Source organism: Pristiophorus japonicus, unplaced genomic scaffold, assembly GCF_044704955.1.
Source record: "Pristiophorus japonicus isolate sPriJap1 unplaced genomic scaffold, sPriJap1.hap1 HAP1_SCAFFOLD_962, whole genome shotgun sequence".
NCBI lineage: Eukaryota > Metazoa > Chordata > Chondrichthyes > Pristiophoridae > Pristiophorus > Pristiophorus japonicus.
In genome coordinates, this window is record NW_027254891.1 from 1492 (window position 1) to 8435 (window position 6944).

At 52.6% G+C, this 6944-nt stretch overlaps 1 non-coding gene across 1 annotated transcript; it reads left to right on the forward strand.

Moving 5' to 3' along the window:
- Positions 1-3289: 3289 nt before the first annotated feature.
- trnat-ugu (transfer RNA threonine (anticodon UGU)) lies at positions 3290-3362 on the forward strand. Its single transcript has one exon. It is a non-coding gene; the product is annotated as a tRNA-Thr (tRNA).
- The last annotated feature ends 3582 nt before the right edge of the window (positions 3363-6944 follow it).

The window sequence follows — 6944 nt, forward strand, 5'->3', positions numbered from 1 at the left end:
TCACACCCTTCCCCCTCTCCTCTTCTCATCTCTCTTACACTCTCTCTCCCCTTCCAAATCTCTCTCTCCCTTCCCCATCACGACACGTTCTACATCTCTTTACCCCTCTCTCCCTTTCCCGCTATCTCGCTTTCCCAGTCTCTCACTCATTCCCCCATCTCACCGTGTCCCCTCCCCCTCTCTCCTCTATCAACTTCTTTCTCTCTTCTCCCTTTCTTTTCAGATTCTCCCCTTCCTCATCTCTCCCCTTCCCTCTCTCACTCCTTCCCCCCTCTCTCTTCACCCTTTTCACTCTCTCTCTCTCCACTTCCCCTCCCACGTTACCCTTCCCCTTGTACTCTCTCTCTCCCCTTCCCCTCTCTCCCCTTCCCTCTCTACTTTCATTCTCTCCCCATTCCTTCCCTCTCTCTCCTTCCTCCTTTGCTTTCCCTAACTCTCCCCTCCCCCTCTTTCCCTGACCCACTCTCTTCCCCCTCGCTCTCCTTTCCCCTTTCCCTTTCCCTCTCCACTCCCCTCTCTCCCCTCCTCTCTCTTTTCCTTCCCCTTCTATTCAGATTCTCCTCTTTTCCCCCTCTCTCCCCTGCCTCCCCCTCGCTCTCCTTCCCACCTTGCTCCCCTTCCCCTCTCTCCCCTTCCCCTCTCTTTCTATCCCCTTACACTCGCTCCCATTGCCCTCCTCTCTCTACCCTTCCCTTTCTCAATCCTTCACGTCTCGCTCTCCCCTCCCACGCTCCCTCTCCCCTTCCCCTCTCTCTCGCTCCTTCCCCTCCCTCTCTTTCCCCTTCCCCTCCCTCTCTCTTTCTTTCCCCTCCCTCTCTCTCCCCTTCCATGCTCCCTCTCCCCTTCCCCCCTCTCTCTCTCTCTCCTTCCCCTCCCTCTCTTTCCCTTTGCTCCTCTCTCTCTCCTTCCTCCTCTCTCTCACTCCTTCCACTCGCTCTTTTCCCTTCCCCTCTCTTTTCTGCTCCTTCCCCTGTTTTTCACAAAGCAGGTGGTTCCATAGCTCAGGGGTTAGAGCACTGGTCTTGTAAACTCGGGGTTGTGAGTTCAAATCTCACTGGGGCATGCTCAAAATTAGCTCAGGGTTTCAATACTTTTCCCTTTCCGATACCTTCTCCCCTTCCCCCTCTCTCTCTCATGACCCGTTCTACATCTTTTTACCCCTCTCTCCCTTTCCCACTATCTCGCTTACCCCTCTCTCACTCATTCCCCTCTCCTACTTCCCCCTCCCTCGCCTCAACCGCTCTCATTCCCCGTCTCTCCCTTTCCCCTCTCTCTCTCTCCCCTTCCCCTCCAAGTCTTTCCCCTCCCCTTACCCGCTTCCACTCTCTCTTCTTCCCCCACTCTCTCTTTTCCCATCCCTCTCTCTCCTTCCTGCTCCTTCCAGTGTCTTTCCCAGAGCAGGTGGCTCCATAGCTCAGGGGTTCGAGCACTGGTCTTGTCAACCAGGGGTCGTAGGTTCAAATCTAATTGGGGCCTACTCTAACTTAGTTTAGTATTTAAATACCTGTCACTCATTCTTGCCCACTCTCTTCTGCTTTTTCTCTCTCTCTCTCTCTCTTCCCCCACTGCCCGTTCCAATCTTTCTCACTTCTTCCCTCTTTCTTCCTCGCAGTCTCCCCTTCCCCCTCTCTCACACTCCTTCCCCGTTCCCTCTCCCTCACTCCTTCAGGAGCAGGCCATTGGGAAAAGCATAATTCGGTCAGACAGAGTCAGCATGGATTTATGAAGGGGAAGTCATGTTTGACTAATTTGTTGGAATTCTTTAAGGATGTAACGAACAGGGTGGATAAAGGGGGAATCATGTTAAGAGTGGAAGCAAGTCTTCCTCGATTCCGAGGGACTGCCGATGATGATGTTCGAAACAGAGAGTGAGAGAGTCGGGAAAGGAAATAATCCCATTCGGCCCATTGTATCCGTGCTGGCTGACCAAGAGCTCCCCCCAGCCAAATCCCACTTTCCAGCTCTCGGTCCGCAGCCCTACAGGTTACAGCACTTCAAGTGTTCATCCAAGTACTTTTTAAATATGTTAATCTTTTAATGTGGACAAGAAGGAGCCTGTTGTTCCAGGGTCAGTCTGGGAGCTGTTTAATATTTAGAATTAAAGCCCTTGTTAATTGAAAGTAAATTTAAATACTGAGCTAATTTTGAGTAGGCCCCAGTGAGATTTGAACCCACTATCCTTGATTTACGAGACCACTGCTCTATCCCCTGAGCTATGGAGCCACCTGCTCTGGGAAAGAGAGGGGAAGGAGCAGGAAAGAGAGTGGAAGGGAAAAGAGAGAGTGGAAGGAGAGAGAGAGAGGGGAAGGAGAGAGAGAGAGAGGAAAGGGAAAGAGAGGGAGGGGAAGGAGAGAGAGAGAAGGGGGAAGGGGAGAGGGAGCATGGAAGGGGACAGAGAGTGAGGGGAAGGGGAAAGAGAGGGAGGAGATGGAACTCTCCCCTTGCTCTCTCTCTCCCCTTCCCCTCTCTCCCCTTCCCTCTCTACTTTTATTCTCTCCCCATTCCTTCCCCTCTCTCTCCCTTTCCTGCTATCTCGCTTTCCCCGTCTCTCACTCATTCCCCCTCTCACCGTGTCCCCTCCCCCTCTCTCCTCTACCACTTCTCTCTCTCTTCTCCCTTTCTTTTCAGATTCTCCCCTTCCTCGTCTCTCCCCTTCCCTCTCTCACTCCTTCCCCCCTCTCTCTTCTCCCTTTTCACACTCTCTCTCTCCCCTTCCCCTCCCAGGTTACCCTTCCCCTTGCTCTCTCTCTCCCCTTCCCCTCTCTCCCCTTCCCTCTCTACTTTCATTCTCTCCCCATTCCTTCCCCTCTCTCTCCTTCCTCCTATATCTTCCCCATCTCTCCCCTCCCCCTCTCTCCCCTCCTCCTCTTCTTTCCCTGACCCACTCTCTTCCCCTTCGCTCTCCTTCCCCCTTTCTCTTTACCTCTCCACTCCTCTCTCTCCCCTCCTCTCTCTTTTCTTTCCCCTTCTATTCAGATTCTCCCCTTCTCCCCCTCTCTCCCCTGCCTACTCCCTCGCTCGCCTTCCCATCTCGCTCCCATTCCCTTCTCTCCCCTTCCCCTCTCTTTCTCTCCCCTTACACTCGCTCCCATCCCCCCCCTCTCTCTACCCTTCCCTTTCTCAGTCCTTCTCATCTCGCTCTCCCCTTCCACGCTCCCTCTCCCCTTCCCCTCTCTCTCTCTCCTTTCCCTCCCTCTTGTTCCCTTTCCTCTCTCTCTCACTCCTTCCACGCTCTCTTTTCCCTTCCCCTCTCTTTCCTGCTCCTTCCTCTGTCTGTCCCAGAGCAGGTGGCTCCATAGCTCAGGGGTTAGAGCACTGGTCTTGTAAACCAGGGGTTGTGAGTTCAAATCTCACGAGGGCCTACTCAATTTTGGCTTCTGTTACTGAATTGACCGTCAATCAGCGACAGGCCGACACCATTACCAGGAACCGCTCACTCCGCACTTTACAATCTGCCCACAGTACTTTCACTTCCCACTCCCAGTCTGTATCCCACCTTTTCCACATCCAGTCTCAGAGACACCGATATATCACCGACTCAAAGAAACTTACAGCAGGGAAGGAGGCCATTTTGGCCCATCGTGTCAGCACCGGCCGACCAAGAGCTATCTGCTGGGCAGGCCACATAGTCCGCATGCCCCAGACACGAGACTCCCAAAGCAAGCGCTCTACTCGGAACTCCAACACGGCAAACGAGCCGAAGGTGGGCAGAGGGAACGTTACAGGGGCTGTAGACGTCCAGGTCTCCCAGGGCGGTGTGTTACACAAACTCCACCTGTGGATTGTAGCCGGCGACGGTCCCACGCTGCTGGGCAGGAATTGGATGAACCGGGTCCACATCAGGCGAAGTGGTGCTGTGGAGGAAAAGAGCACCGCCTCCTGCCTGCAGCAAGACCACAAAATGGCTGCAGCACCACAAGCACGTGGAAGAAAAGAGCACCACAAAATGGCTGCAGCACCACAAGCATGTGGGAGAAAAGAGCACCACAAAATGGCTGCAGCACCACAAGCATGTGGAAGAAAAGAGCACCACAAAATGGCTGCAGCACCACAAGCACGTGGAAGAAAAGAGCACCAAAAAATGGCTGCAGCACCACAAGCATGTGGAAGAAAAGAGCACCACAAAATGGCTGCAGCTTCACAAGCAACAGGCAGCAGACCTCCTCCATGCTACGAGTCAACATGGAGAAGCAGCACATGACATTGAGCGGCCAATCGGATTTGAAAGCTCCCTTAAAGGAGACCGGTAACCAAAAAAATTTCAAGGGGCAGTTCCAACTATTTGAGTGCCCGGACTTTAAAGCTAAAGATGCAATTCAAGGGTGCAAGAATGGAAATGTGTGCAATGTAACCATGAATTGTGATGCTGGTTTAACTAATGTGACGAATGAGATGAATGCAGGTTAAGAACAAGTTTATTATGCTTAACAGTAATGATAGAGATTGTGAAATGCCTAATTTAACCATGTCTGTTGAAACCAGGACACCCAAAAGTGATGCAAATGCTAGAATATATAATGCAAGCTCGACTATGCGTGATCAGAGCCAAGGTGTAATGTATACCGGTAAAGGACATTGAGTCCTACAGGGACCATGCTGATGCCAATGGAATGCCCCTGTGGGAGACCCCCAGGTCCAGCAGGCTACCTGACCATGTAGCCTGGACCTTTGGATCGAATGTGATGCCCCTTGCAGGACACACACACAGGCAGTGGGAGCAGTCCCACTACAGGGACAAGTGGTCAATGGGCAGCCCAGCCACCACCAATGGCAACCTGCACCAGACCAGCCCTACAGCCCCATGGCCCCCAGGGCCAACACCAGGAGCATGAGGCCAATAGCCTCCAGCTTCCCTGGGATGACAGGCCAGGAAGTGGCGAGTTATGTCGCCGAGCTAAGGGGCCTTGCAGGACATTACGAATTTGAAGGACATTTGGAGCGCATGCTCAGGGATTTCTTTGTACTTGGCATTGACCATGAAATAAAACTTCGCAAACTTTTGACGATAGAGACCCCAACCTTGAGTAAGGCCATAGCGATAGCCCAGGCGTTTATTGCCACCAGTGACAATACTAAGCAAATCTCTCAGCACACAAGTGCTGCTACAAGTACTGTGAACAAAGTGATGTTGTTTTATTAACCTTTTATGATGGGGAGAGAGAGCAGGGGGGAGGGAGGGAGGGAGGGAGGGAGAGCAAGGAGAGGGAAACAGTCCTGCTCAGTTACCGCACAAGACTCCACTCACTTACCGGGGTCCCTTCCACTGAACTGCTGATGAAAAGAGCACTTCAGACAAGGCTCTCGTTAGTCCACCCTGATCTACACGAACAGGTAGAGAGCAGGCGGCTTCAACAGAATACATAACGTGATCGCACAAATGTGTCACGTGAAATTGAAGTAAACGATCCTGTATTTGTGTTGAACTATGGACAAGGTCCCAAGTGGATTGCTGGCACTGTTTTGGCCAAAGAGGGGAGCAAGGGGTTTGTGGTCAAACTCACAAATGGACTCACCTGCAGAAAACACTTGGACCAAATGAAACTGAGATTTACAGACTATCCAGAACAACCCACAACACACTCTACCGTCCGTCCAACACACAGACGTAGCAACCGACCCAGTGGTTGACCACAAAGCAGAACCCATCACCCCCACAGCAGCCCAGCAAGGCCAGCTGCACAGCAGCCCAGCGAGGGCCCAACAAATGATTCAACAACACCAGCATTTGTACCGAGACAATCAACCAGGGCAAGGAAGGCCCCAGATCGACTCACATTGTATATAGTTACACTATTGACTTTGGGGCAGGGGGCGGGGGGGGAAGTGTTGTTATGAATGTAAACCTGTAATTATCATGTCTGACCACCAGAGGGCTTATCTCCTGGAGTCCCAAGGGATCCCACAATCCCTTGGGAGCACCTGTACTTAAGGAAACCTCACAGGCTGGAGAGGCACTCTGGAGACCTGTGATAAAGGACTAAGGTCACACCTTACTTTGGGCTTGCAGTATCTCGTCTGACTCTTGATTCAAGACAGAACACCTTCCACTCTCTCTTTTCCCTGTCCCTCTCTTTCCTGCTCCTGCCCCTGAATTTACCAGAGCAGGTGGTTCCATCGCTCAGGGGTTAGAGCACTGGTGTAATAAATCAGCGGTCGTGAGTTCAAATCTCACTGGGGCCTACTCAAATTTAGCTCAGTATTTAAATACTTCTCTTTCCTACAGATTCTTCCCTTCCCCATCACAGCTCTTTTTCCCGCTATTTCGCTTTCCCCGTCTCGCCCTCCTTTTCCTCACTCGCATCAACCGCTCTCCTTCCCCATTTCTCCCCTGCCACTCTCTCTCTCCCCTTCCCCTCTCTCTCTCTCTCCCCTTCCACTGTCACTTCTTCCCAGTCTCCTCTTCCCCCTCTCTCTCACTCCTTCCACTCTCTCTTTACCCTTCCCCTCTCTTTCCTGCTCCTTCCGCTGACTTTCCCAGAGCAGGTGGTTCCATAGCTCAGGGGTTCGCGCACTGGTTCAGTAAATCAGAGGTCATGGGTTCAAATCTCGCTGAGGCCTACTCAAAATTAGTTTAGTGTTTAAATACCTGGCTGATCACCCCCTGACCCTCCCCAACCAAGAGAACCACATCCAACTCCCTCCTGAACATATCCAATGAACTGGCATCAACAACTCTCCGCGGCAGGGAACCCCACAGGCCAACAACTCCCCGAATGACGACGTCTCTCCCAAACAGCCCACCCCCATCCCAAGAGCGTGTCCCCCAGGCTCCGGACCCATCCAACACTGGGAACGCTCCCCCCCACACCCAACACGGCCTGTCCCGTCAGAATCCTTCCCAAATGCTGAACACCCCTGGATGTTGAGCACCCAGCCCCCGCGAAGCCAACCACACCACATCCACCAATCGCCATCTGTGCAGAGTCCCGAACACTCCCTGCACC